The following is a 14,094-nucleotide window of genomic DNA, read 5'->3' on the forward strand; positions in this document are numbered from 1 at the left end:
GACGTTTGCATGGTAAATTAAACATGTACTCGGATAAAAACTGCAAATAAGATGGTCTTCTTCCCTTCTACAATGCTACACGCTACACAATCGGTTCCTTGGTTCCTCCCCAATATATATACCCAGAGTCTTGCCCCTCGTGTCGCGTGCAGGTCGCGTGTGCTGTGTGCAGGTTGCGTGCACTGCGTGCACACCACACATAGGGGTAGAATGTGAGATGTACTTCTGTCTTGCGTGCCGCACAAATAGCAAGTGTGGAATACTTGTGTAGTATTTCTGAGGCAAGTCACTCATACAATGACCGTGCGTCACTCATGAGTCTTACTGTCATCACAAAAAAACCCTACTAGCTGCGCTGCTGACTTGGTTCAGGTGTACAAAAGGAATACAGGTCCCATACGTAGTGTATGCATTCTTGATTTGTCGCAAGACCTGTAGAATTTGCATGTGCAGGACCAAAAGTCTCCACGGGCAGTCTGTGACCTACGGTACGTCGCTGAACACACGCAAGTGTCGCGCAAGTCTCAAGCATGGTTTTGCCGTTTTTTACTGTAGACTGCCTGTTGCAGCCCATATGGCGGGTTGTGAGTGAGGCTTAAAGGAAGAGAACTGGTTGATATGATGGAGAGGAGAAAGACTGACATCCTGTGTCTCCAAGAAACAATGTAGAAGGGAAGTAAGGCCAGAAAAATCAGAGGTGGTTTCAAGCTTTTCTATCATGATGTAGATGGGAGGAGAAATGGTGTCTGGGTAATCCTGAATGAAGAGTATGTTAAGAGTGTGTTGGAGATAAAGAGAGTGAGTGATAGAATAGTGAGTGTGAAGCTGGAAATCAAAGTGGTGATGAACATTGTAAGCTCATATGCCCTTAAGTCGGCTGCGAGGTGGAGGAGAAAGAATAATTCTGGAGTGAGTTGGATGAAGTGCTTGAAAGTATATCCAAAAAGGAAAGAATGGTGATTGGAGCAGACTTAAATGGGCATGTTGGAGAAAGGAACAGGGGGTGGTAAAGCTAAAAAAAAAAAATCAGTGGCTTGCAAAAGGTAGTTCAGTCAGTCATGAGTCAAACCTCTGACAATGGTAAATGGTCAATATCCCTGGGAAATTAATAAGACTGCAATTTAGTCTCATCTCATCTCATTATCTCTAGCTGCTTTATCCTTCTACAGGGTCGCAGGCAAGCTGGAGCCTATCCCAGCTGACTACGGGCGAAAGGCGGGGTACACCCTGGACAAGTCGCCAGGTCATCACAGGGCTGACACATAGACACAGACAACCATTCACACCTACGGTCAATTTAGAGTCACCAGTCAACCTAACCTGCATGTCTTTGGACTGTGGGGGAAACCGGAGCACCCGGAGGAAACCCACGCGGACACGGGGAGAACATGCAAACTCCACACAGAAAGGCCCTCGCCGGCCCCGGGGCTCGAACCCAGGACCTTCTTGCTGTGAGGCGACAGCGCTAACCACTACACCACCGTGCCGCCGACTGCAATTTAGTATTTTACATATTATTTAATAAAGCTATAATTGCCATTTTGAGTTTGCCAATGCAGCTGATTAAGCTGCACTTCAGGTAATATCAGTGTGCGCACACTTATTACTTATAGTGATCCATCACTAACGCTACGTTCACACTGCAAGGCTTAATGCTCAATTCCAATTTTTTTGTGAAATCCGATTTTTTTGTGAGGTCGTTCACATTAACAAATATATGCGACTTGTATGTGATCCTCAGTATGAACGAAAAGCGACCTAAAAGTGTTCCGCATGCGCATTGCAGGATACGACGACGTCACACGCAGTGAGCATGGCCAGTGTTTACGGAAGTAAAACCGCCCGGTTGCGGTATGACTCATCCAATCTAGCTTGAATAGCTGCATCCCCCCAATGGAAATCAGCTCCCTAACCTCTGCGTCCTTCCATTGAGAAGATTCAGAACCTTCACAGCCCAAAGCGTCCCTCGCATTGATGTCATGCGCAGGGGCGCAGATACGTTTTTTGAACTGGGAGGGACAAAAAACTGGGGGGGGGGGGGGACAAAGCTGCCAGCAAACCAACCCCAACCCCGATATGCCTGTCAAACTTGTTGTTAGTAACCATAGCAACCAAGCTCGAGCTCGCAACCTGTGCAGTCTGCGCAGCTCAACCAACCGAATATCAGTCTTTGTTTTGTTTTATGTGAGTTGTTGCAACTATGTATACACTGCTGTGCACATCAATAAACCGAATGGTAATTAGTCTTTTGATTTTTCCGTGAGGTTTGCCTTATGCAAAGAAAGACAGCATAGACGTTTTTTCCTCCCTATAAGTGGGGGGGACCGAACGAGGTGAATTTAAATCTGACTCGTCCCACCCTCTATCTGCGCCCGTGATTATGCGCCATGTTGTTGTAACTTTTTTGAGAGACCCGCTGCCTACTTCAGCGCAGAATAGTGACGTTTGTGGCTTGTTGATGACATGTAAGTCGGATGAATGCGACCTGGCGGTTCAGACTGAAGTCGCATATGAAAAGAGCGGATAGGAATCGGAATTAGGACCACATATCCAAACGGCCTGGGTCGGATTTGAAAAAATCGGATCTGTGTCGTTCATATTGTCAATAAAAGATCGGATACAGGTCACATATGGGCGAAAAGATCGGATTTGAGTCACTTCAGCCTGCAGTGTGAACGTAGCCTAATATTGTTCAATGAGAGGCAGATGCACTGCAATATCTAATGTGCATGCTTTGGCTTTCTTTTCAGGATGCTTGCAAGATGATATGAAAGCCATATGAAAGAATATAATGTTGCCCCACGCCCCCCCCCAAAAAAAAAAAAACAGCCTTAGTTTATCCAGAGGAAAATGTTATTAGTGTAATTTTCTAACAAAAAAGACACATGAATTCAAATGTCTGAATTTGCCAAACACCAGTAATGACCCACTTTATCTGAACACCTCTACTGAATTGATCACAGAAGACACAGACCTTGTTTATACCCTGATATTACTTTTCACCACGAGGTGTCAGTATTTAGTTTGCGACCTACCCAGACTGTAGCTAGTAGATAAACTAGTAGATAAGTATAAACTTAGTGTAGACTGGCTTTGCTGTCCCAAACAGACTTCCAAATTCATCCTTATGTCTCCTTCATGTACTGAGTAATGATATGCAGTTAAATTTGTAGGTCGATGAATAACTATTTAATTGATAGAAGATTACATGGTGCACTGTAAGAAATCCACTGAGTTTTTTTTTTCATTTTTGGCTGAATGAATAAATCCCTCAACCTCAAACATTTAGTATGTCAATGTTCAACAGCCCCAAATGAGCTAGATAACCACTGTACATACTCTACATACAGTTTTAAAGTGACTTATGGGCTTTGTTGTGCAACAAAGGGGAAATTTTTTTTTGAACACAATAAAGAATTTTATATCAACAAATTGGTCACACCATGCTGCCTGCAAATGAATGCATCAAAAACAGGAAATGGTATTCTCTCTGGCTGCATCATGGCTTGAAGAGGGCCCTGGCTCTAAAATATCCATAACCTTAACCATAAGGTATGTACTTCAGAATCTGTCATAGAAGCATACTAACACAGTGTGTTTTTGAAATCTATGTGTACTGTATGTATTACTAATATTTGGATGGAATGAGCTGCATGCTTGGTTAGTAACATTAGTTGATCATAAAGGGAAACAAATATCTTAAAATGGTGATCTTATAAGTGGCAATGGTGTTAGTCCCTTTACATTTGAAGTCAAGCTATCAAACAATCTTTTTAGCCAGTTTTTGACCATTTCATATGCCAGTTGTCCATTTCATTATTGGAATGTCTATATGAATGTTATCAGCTAAAATTGTACTTGCTTGCTATAGCTATCGCTTCACATGGTTAATGCAGCATAAATACTAAAAATTGGTCTTCATGAGATTTAACCCCAAAGCTCTTTATTCACAGATTGCTCTGTGTGGCAGTTCATAAGAGTGGGTAGAGCACAGAAGACGGCAGTACAGAACTAAGTTTGAAATCCTTTTTTATTTTATACACTTTTCAGTGGTCTTTTCAGGCTAACATACAGACACTCGCGCACGCACACACATCTGGTGTCTGGATCAGGAGAGAGCTCTCCTCTGCTCTCGCTCTCTCCTTAAATAGGGCGCGGTCACTGGGGAAGACACACAAACACACATTAATTAACATCAGGTGCAGTGATTCTGCCACTTACCTTCCCTGACTCTGCCCTCCGGTCACAGACCGACGCTTGACCATGCCCCCGCTGCCACATACCCCCACCGCCCAACTCAGGCCGGGCAGCCGTCCGGCCTGCAGCCGACTCCCCCCCCCCCCCCCCCCCCCGATGGGAGAGGAAGTCCGCCACGACCATCTGCGCCCCTGGCCTGAGGATCACCTTGAAGTTAAAGGGTTGGAGTGCCAGATACCAACGGGTGATCCGCGTGTTGGCATCCTTCATGCGGTGGAGCCACTGGAGGGGCACGTGGTCCGAACAGAGGGTGAAAGGGCGTCCCAGCAGGTAGTAAAGGAGGGCGAGGACCGCCCACTTGATTGCTAGGCACTCCTTCTCAATAGTGGTGTAGTGCCCCTCATGCACCGACAGCTTTCTACTGATATATAGCATGGGGCGGTCCTCCCCCTCCACCTCCTGGGACAGAACAACCCTCAGACCTCTGTCTGATGCATCTGTCTGCAAAACAAAGGGGAGAGAAAAGTCAGGGGAGTGTAATAGTGGCCCCCCACACAGTGCAGCCTTTACCTTAAAGAAAGCCCGCTGGCATTGCTCCGTCCAGTGGACCAGATCTGGTGCCCCCTTTTTAGTGAGATCAGTCAGCGGGCTGGTGATGTCCAAATAATTAGGTATAAACCTACGATAATAACCAGCCAGCCCCAGGAACTGTCTCACCCCCGTTTTGGTCTTGGGCCTTGTGCAGGCCGCAATCGCTGCTGTCTTATTGATTTGGGGACACACCTGCCCATTGCCCAAGTGGAAGCCCAGATACCGTACTTCCGCACGCCCAATCACACACTTCTTCGGGCTGGCTGTGAGACCCGCTCGCCTCAGTGACCTAAGGACAGCCCTCAGGTGTTCTAGGTGCCGCGGCCAGTCATTACTATAAATAATAATGTCATCGAGGTATGCAGCCGCATACCGTAGGTGGCATGGGGGCAGAGGACCCTATCCATAAGCTGCTGGAATGTAGCGGGCGCCCCAAACAGCCCAAAAGGAAGTGTGACGAACTGGTGTAAGCCAAACGGTGTGGAAAAGGCTGTTTTCTCTCGGGATCATGGAGTCAAGGGGATCTGCCAATATCCCTTTGTCAAATCCAGTGTCAAATAAAAGCAAGGCGTGCCTAGTCGATTGAGCAACTCATCAATACAAGGCATTGGATACGCGTCGAATTTAGACACCGCGTTGACTTTTCTATAGTCTACACAGAACCAGACCGACCCATCGGCCTTGGGTACCAAGACCACCGGGCTGCTCCCATCACTGTGGGACTCCTCGACGATGCCCATTTCAAGCATGGCCTCGAGTTCTTCCCGAACCACTTTTTTCTTGTGTTCTGGTAGCCTGTAAGGGCGGCTACGCACTACCACCCCCTGGGGCATCTCAATGTGGTGCTCTATGAGGTTGGTGTGGCCGGGCAGGGGCAAGAACATGTCCGAAAACTCGGTCTGCAACTGGGCAATGTCTGCGAGTTGGGTCAGGGAGAGGTGATCTCCACAGGGGACCAGAGAGGTATGTGATGCCAATGCTCCTTTTGAACCTCCGGCCCCAGCTCCTCCTTCTCAGGAACCACCGACACCAACGTCATGGGGACCTCCTTGTTCCAGAGTTTGAGCAGATTGAGGTGGTAAATCTGTAGTGCCCCACCCCTGTCAGTTCGTCTCACCTCATAGTCAACGTCCCCAACTCGCTGTGTGACCGCAAAGGGTCCTTGCCACTTGGCGATCAATTTGGAACTCGATGTGGGCAACAGTACGAGTACTTAATCTCCCGGTGCGAACTCCCTAAGGTGCGTACCCCTGTTGTACAGGCAGGTTTGCCGTTCTTGGGCCTGCCACAAATTCTCCTGGTTTAGGTGTGTGAGTGTGTGGAGTTTTGCGTGCAGGTCAATAACATATTGAATTTCATTTTTACTTGGTGAAGGTCCCTCCTCCCAGTTTTCTCGCAGCACATCTAGAATGCCACGCGGCTTACGCCCATATAACAATTAAAATGGGGAGAACCCCGTGGAGGCTTGGGGGACCTCTCACACTGCAAATAACAAGGGTTCGAGCCATTTATCCCAATTACGTGCGTCCTCACTTATGAATTTTTTAATTATATTCTTGAGGGTGCGATTGAACCGTTGAACTCAACGGTCCATTTGTGGTTGACACAGGCTGGTGCGGATCGGCTTAATACCCAACAACCCAAACAGTTCTTTCAGTGTACGTGACATAAACGAGGTGCCTTGGTCAGTCAGAATCTCTTTCAGGATTCCAACTCGGGAGATGACATGGAAGAGCGCTTCTGCAATACTGTGTGCTGAGATATTGCAAAGAGGCACTGCTTCCGGGTATCGCATTGCATAGTCCACCAGAACTAAAATAAAGCAGTACCCTCATGTTGACCGATCTAATGGCCTGACGAGATCCATCCCAATTCTTTCGAACGGGGTCTCGATTAATGGCAGAGGGTGCAAAGGACCTTTAGGAATGGCCGTTGGATTTACTAACTGGCATGCGCAGCACACCATACACCACCTACAGACATCGCCGCAAATCCCTGGCCAATAGAACCAGGCCATTATTCGGGCTAGTGTCTTATCCTGCCCTAAGTGTCCAGCCATGGGATTAAAGTGAGCTGCCTGGAATACCAATTCCCGGTGGATCTTTGGAATCAAAAGCTGCGTGACTTGCTCTTTAGTCTGAGTGTCCTGTGTCACTCGGTATAATATATCCTTCATAATTGCGAAGTAGGGGAAGGATGGGGTGGCGTTTGGCTGGAGCGTTTGACCATCGATTACTCTCACTTGCTCAAATGCATGCCACAGAGTCTCGTCACATGACTGCTCTAATGGAAAATCCACAAGGGATTCCCCAATAGAGAGAGGAGGAGCTGGCAGCTCCTCACTCTGACGCGGAGATGACGTAGATGGCTCTGTGACAGCTGCTCCCGCCAACGCGACACCGGGACCTCCCCCTGCTAAACTACAGCAGGACCCACTCTTCACTAAATGACTCATTAATTCCCCAAATCCCAGCCAATCAGTTCCCAAAATTATCGAGTTGGTAAGGCGAGGATTAACCGCCGCCTTTACTCTAAATTTTTTCCCTCAAAAAATAATGTGGACCGACACTAAAGGGTAGTTGTGAACATCCCTGTGCAAACACAACACCTTCACCAATTGTGCTCCCCCCAATGCCTTGTCTTGCACCAGGCTTTGGTGGATTGAGGTCTGATTACAGCCAGAATCCATTAATGCCTGATATGTATCCCCTTGGACACTCACCGGTACGTGATACGCTCCGGCCCGATCGAGGGTGGCTCCTGGAGTGTTGAGGATCCAAACCACCACGCCCACCTCCATTACTGAGCACTGCTGTTGGAGGTGGCCCGGCTCCCTGCAGCGCCAGCAAACCGGCCTGGGCTTCCTCTCTGCACTGGTGCTCTGGGGCTCACTCACCTGAGGGGGGGGAGAGACAGACACAGAAGGGAGAAATGGGAGGGCACCACGGGTGCGGCGGGCCGGCTGGGGTGGCGCTGGCCCCCGCCTCCGCGGTGGGGGAATGGGGTGACGATGAGACAGAGGAGGAGAGGGAGAGAGAGAGAGAGAGAGAGAGAGAGGAGAGGGGAGAAGAGGTTGTCTGCTGTCCTGCTGTCGGGACAGCTGCCAAATGGTCCTCTGACAGCTCGATTGCCTGATCCAGCGACGCTGGGCAGTGTCACTGGACCCACTCTGCGGTTCCTGCTGGTAAGCGAGCGACGAACTGCTCCAGTAGTAGCTGATCGATGATTCCCTCGGTGTCGTGGTTGTCGGCCCTCAACCACCACCAGCAGGCATCCCGGAGTTGCTGGCCAAACGCGAATGGCCGGCCGAATTCCTCCAAGCACAAAGCGTGTAAGCACTGTCATTGTTGCTCACGCGTGCACCCCACACACTGGAGGACGGCCCGGCGGAGGTCCGCGTAGGCCAGCCGGCAGTCAGCAGGGAGCTGTAGTGCGGCCAGCTGCGCCTTGCCCGTTAGCAGGGGGAGCAGGCGTGCCGCGCGCTGTTCCACCAGCCATCCCAAGGTCTCTGCTACCTGCTCAAAGAGCATGAGGAAGGCCTCGGGGTTGTCCTGTGGGCCCATCTTCATTAGAGTGAGGTGGGAAGGGCCCACGGCAGTGGAGTTGGTGGACCCCGCCGACACGAGGAGGTGCCGGAACGCCTGTCAATCTTCCTGCTGAGCCAACACCAGGGCCTTGAACCGTTGCTCCTGCTCCTTCCGGAGGGCGACTAGTGCCTGGTGCTGGCTCTGCTGGGCCATGGCGAGGGCGTGGACCAGGTCGGCAAAAGGGGAGGACTCCATGGGGCTGTTCTTCTTCTGTGCTCCAGGTTCCTGGGTTTCAGCACCACTGTGGCAGTTCGTAAGAGTGGGCGGAGCACAGAAGACGGCAGGACAGAACTAAGTTTGAAATCCTTTTTTATTTTATACACTTTTCAGTGGTCTTTTCAGACTAACATACAGACACTCACGCACGCACACACATCTGTTGTCTGGATCGGGAGAGAGCTCTCCTCTGCTCTCGCTCTCTCCTTAAATAGGGCGCGGTCACTGGGGAAGACACACAAACACACATTAATTAACATCAGGTGCAGTGATTCTGCCACTTACCTTCCCTGACTCCACCCTTCGGTCATAGACAGACGCTTGACCATGCCCCCGCTGCCACACTCTGTAAATACATTATCAGCAAAATACTGCTCATCTCCTTCTGTTTCAACTGGGAGGGGGGTCAAGGCAGGGTTTCCTAATCTTGAGGCTGCATCTGCACATGTTGAAGGCAGACCACATGAGTGAACAAGCTGGTTATTAGCATACATCTTAACCTAGCTGGTGCACTAGCTGCAAAGTGGACCTACAAATTCTCTGAGCTCTTTGCAGACCAAAATTACATTCATTACTCATCTTATTTTCAATGGCAATAAAGGTAACCTATGAAATATTTAACCCTCTGGGATCTGAGGGCATTTTCTGTCACTCTAATGATGTTGGCGGAGGTGGATCGAGAGGTGGTCCCCTTAAATGGAAGATGCCCTCAGAGACTGTTATGACACCATGGACTGGGATGTGCTGCTTAGCCCACACTGTGAGGACATAGAGGGGCTGACACACTGTCTGACGGATTACCTCAACTTCTGTGCAGACATGGTCTCCCCCACTAAGACTGTACAGTGTTACCCTAATAACAAGCCATGAGTAACACAGGAAGTCAAAGCTGTCCTCAACAGGAAGAAGGCTGTCTTCAGGAGCAGGGATAGGGAGGCGATGAAAGCAGCACAGCAGGAGGTAAAATGCTGTGTGAGGGAAGCTAAGGACAGCTACAGGAGAAAGGTGGAGCAGAAGCTGAAGGAGAACAGCATGAGGGAGGTCTGGAAAGATGTGAAAACCATTACAGGCTACAACACGAAGACCAGAGTCATAGGGGGGACAGTGAAGAGGGTGAATGAGCTGAATGACTTCTTCAACCGGTTCAACCAGTCCACGTCCCCCTCCCCCTCACTGCAGCCATCTCTCTTCTTCCCTCAACACACCTCCCCCAGTCATCGCAGCAGCTCCCTCCTCCTTCTCCCCCACCTCAACACAGAATCCTCCATGCATCACTGCAGACCAGGTCAGAGGTCAACTGAGGAAGCTTCACCCGAGGAAAGCAGCAGGCCTGGACAAGGTGTGTCCCCGACTACTGAAGACCTGCTTTGCTGAACTGGGTGAACCACTCCAATGTATGTTCAACCCAGCCTGCAGCTGGGGAGAGTGCCCACCCTCTGGAAGACATCATGCATTGTTCCAGTTCCCAAGAAGAACCGGCCCAGAGAGCTGAATGACTTCTGACCGGTGGCACTCACTTCACATCTGATGAAGATATTGGAGTGGCTCCTCAGCCTCCTCAGACCCCAGGTGCAAAACGCCCAGGACTGTCTGCAGTTTGGGTACCGGGCAGGTGTTGGTGTGGAAGATGCCATCCTTTACATGCTACACTGAGCCCACTCACATCTGGATAAGGGAAATGGCACAGTGAGGATCCTCGTCTTGGACTTCTTGAGTGCCTTCAACACCATCCAGCCCAGGATGCTTCAGGACAAACTGAACAGGATGCAAGTGGACCCCTGCCTGGTCACCTGGATCTCCAGCTATCTCACCGACAGGCCGCAGTACATCAGGCTAAAGGACATCACATCTGACGCTGTGATTAGCAGCACCGGAGCACCCCAGGGCACGGTGCTGGCCCCTCTTCTCTTCACCCTGTACACCGTGAACTTCTGCTACAACTCTGAGCTGTGTCACATTCAGAAGTTCGCCGATGACACAGCCATAGTGGGGTGTATCAGGGACAACAGAGAGGAGGAGTATAGGAGCCTGGTGAGGGACTTTGCCGTTTGGTGCAACAGGAACCATCTGCAGCTCAACACCTTGAAAACAAGGAGCTGGTCATTGACTTTGGGAGGTCCAGACCAAGGTCACGACCAGTTCTGATTGAGGTCGGGTGGAGGCTGGGGATTCCTACAAGTACCTTGGGCTGTGGGTGGACAGCAAGCTGGACTGGACTTGCAACACCAACCACTTGTACAGGAAGATACAAAGCAGGCAGTACTTCCTGAGGAGGCTGTGGTCCTTTAACATCAGCAGGAAACTCCTGTGGATGTTCTATCAGTCCATGGTCACCAGTGTCCTGTTTTACACCGTGGTGTGCTGGGGGGGCAGCACATCCAAGAAGGACACATCCAGGCTGGACAAACTGATCAGGCGGGCCGGCTCTGTGGTCGGCATGAAGCTGGACTCTCTGGTGACTGTGGCAGAGGACTATGGACAAACTACTGAAGATCATGGATGATGCCAGCCACCCTCTGAACACCATCATCAGCAACCAGAGGAGTCTGTTCAGTGACAGAATGCTCCTTCCCAAGTGCAGGACTAACAGACTTAAAAACTCCTTTGTCCCTCACACCATCAGACTGTACAACTCCTCTCTGGGGGGAGGAGGGTGTAACAGGAGGACAGAGGATGAGAAGGAGCAGTAGCCTAGCCTGACAAAAGCAATACTGGACAATGTGCAATATAAATGTGCAATATAATGTGCAATATATCCTGCTGGACTTTTTTCATATATTATTATTATTATTATTATTAATATTTATATAGGGCGGCACGGTGGTATAGTGGTTAGCGCTGTCGCCTCACAGCAAGAAGGTCCGGGTTCGAGCCCGTGGCCGGTGCGGGCCTTTCTGTGCGGAGTTTGCATGTTCTCCTCATGTCCGTGTGGGTTTCCGCCGGGTGCTCCGGTTTCCCCCACAGTCCAAAGACATGCAGGTTAGGTTAACTGGTGACTCTAAATTGGCTGTAGGTGTGAATGTGAGTGTGAATGGTTGTCTGTGTCTATGTGTCTGCCCTGTGATGACCTGGCAACTTGTCCAGGGTGTACCCCGCCTTTCGCCCATAGTCAGCTGGGATAGGCTCCAGCTTGCCTGCAACCCTGTAGAACAAGATAAAGCAGCTAGAGATAATGAGATGAGATTTAGCACAAGTTCACCTACAATAATATCCATGTCGTATGTATGTCATGATTGTACTTTTAAATAAATAACAGATACATTAAGATCTTGTAAAAAGCAGTTTTAGAATTGTGTTGGAATGTAGGAAAAAGTATTACCTTACCCATTGTGATGAACCATTTTGATCACTTGAGGTGATTCTGTTCAGTCTTAGGAATGTATCAAGCACAAAAACTTAAATCTGCTCCATTGATTTGGACAATTAACTGGTCATCAAAAAAATTATGTCCTATTGTTTTGGAATAAAGGGTTGGCAGTGGGAGGGGTATTCAATGAGAAAGGTAAAAATTTCCATTCCATTAGAAGAGTGAAAACCCCTCCCACTGCCATCTCTAAATCCCATCAGATTAACTCTTAATCCCACCAGGTCAAGTCACATTGGGTAAGGCAATGTTTTTCACATATTCCAACACAGTTCTAAAACTGCTTTTTACAACAGCTTCAATTATCTGGTATTTGATTTTATTTTGGTATTTGGCTCTATTCAGGGTGTCTTAAATTAACTCTTGTCCTATTTTACTCAGCTGAGAGCCACAACCTACTCTGTACCAAGATGGCGGCGCACACACACGCAGCGGCTCCTCTCTGTCCCGACAGAACGGTGTTTTCGTGTTTTTTGTGTTTTAAAACAGTATGTATCTGTTCATCTTTGTTACGTCCATCAGTCTCAAGGCGCACATACTCCTGTGAGTTTCTGCTCGACATCCGCAGATCTATATTCACGGATATAAATCCAGCGGACGTGGAAGTGCTATGTGGCTACGGTTTGCTCCGGAGGCCTGCTCAATCACCGACCCCCACTCCTGCATCCAGCCCGCAGTGGAAGTGCCACAGACGGAACATGCGGAAGCAGAAGAGAGGCAAGCGCGGAGGTATCCGAGCTAGGCTAGTGGCTAGCCCTCACCGGCCGGCTATCCCTACCATCACTCTGGCCAATGTATGCTCGCTGGACAACAAGATGGATTATGTCTGCCTGCTCCGCTCATCTTTTAAGTCTGTTAGTGAGTGCGGTGTCCTTGTGTTTGTGGAAACATGGCTTAACGACAGCGTCCCGGACTGTGCCATTCAGCTAACACAGCTAACATGCTACCGGTCAGACAGAGCGCTAGTCGAGGGGGGAAAGACTCGCAGCGAATGACTCTGTGTTTACATCAGTGATGCCTGGTGCTGTGATGCTGTTGTGGTCTGCAAACACTGCTCACCACTGGTGGAGTTTATGATTATTAAGTGCCGGCCATTCTTCCTGCCGAGGGAATTTACAGCCATATTGCTGGTAGCATTATGCATCCCTCCCAGCTCCAATAACAACAGGAGTGAAGCACTGAATGAACTCTATCAGCCCATCAGTGAGCAGCAGACAGCCCACCCAGATGCTTTCCTCATCCTGGCTGGGGATTTCAACCATGCAAACCCCAAAAGCGTGTTTCCAAAACTCTATGGACATATCAACTTTCCCACACGTGGAAACAATACTCTGGACAATGTTTACACCATACATAAAGATGGCTACAAAGCCCTACTCCTCCCCCACCTTGGGGCCTCAGATCACTCCACTGTTATGCTAATGCCAGCATACAGGCCGCTGGTTAAAGTCACCAAACCAGCTCTCCAGGAGTACACGGAGACCATCACTGCCTACATGAGGAAGTGCATGGATGACGTTATGGTCACCAGAACCATCTCCATTCGGGCCAATCAGAAGCCATGGCTGACAGGGGAAGTCCATAGGCTCCTATGGGCTTGGAATGCTACCTTCAGAGCTGGGGACGAGGTGGGCCTGAGGACAGCTAGGGCCAATCTGTCACGAGGCATCAGGGTGGCCAAGAGACAGTATTCCAGGCGCATTGCTGACCATTTCAACAACAGCAGAGACACCAGGAACCTGTGGTGGGGGATTCAGACCATCACAGACTACAAGCCCTCGCCGCAGACCTGTGACAACTCCACGTCTCTCCTGAATCAGTCGAACGACTTCTTCGCTCGCTCTGAGGCAGACAACAGCACTACGGCACAGAAGACCCCACCACCTCCCAGTGACCAGGTGTTGATGCTGTCCCCAGACAGCATGAGGAGAGCTCTCAGGATGACAAATGCACGAAAAGCCCCGGGTCCTGATAACATTCCTGGTCGTGTCCTGAGAGACTGTGCCGAGGAGCTCACAGATGTCTTTACAGACATCTTCAACATCTCGTTGAGCTAGGCTGTTGTCCCCACGTGCCTCAAAACCACCACCATCATCCCGGTCCCGAAGAAGCCATCTCCCTCCTGCTTCAATGACTACC

The sequence above is a fragment of the Neoarius graeffei genome, chromosome 6 (assembly GCF_027579695.1).
Source record: "Neoarius graeffei isolate fNeoGra1 chromosome 6, fNeoGra1.pri, whole genome shotgun sequence".
NCBI lineage: Eukaryota > Metazoa > Chordata > Actinopteri > Siluriformes > Ariidae > Neoarius > Neoarius graeffei.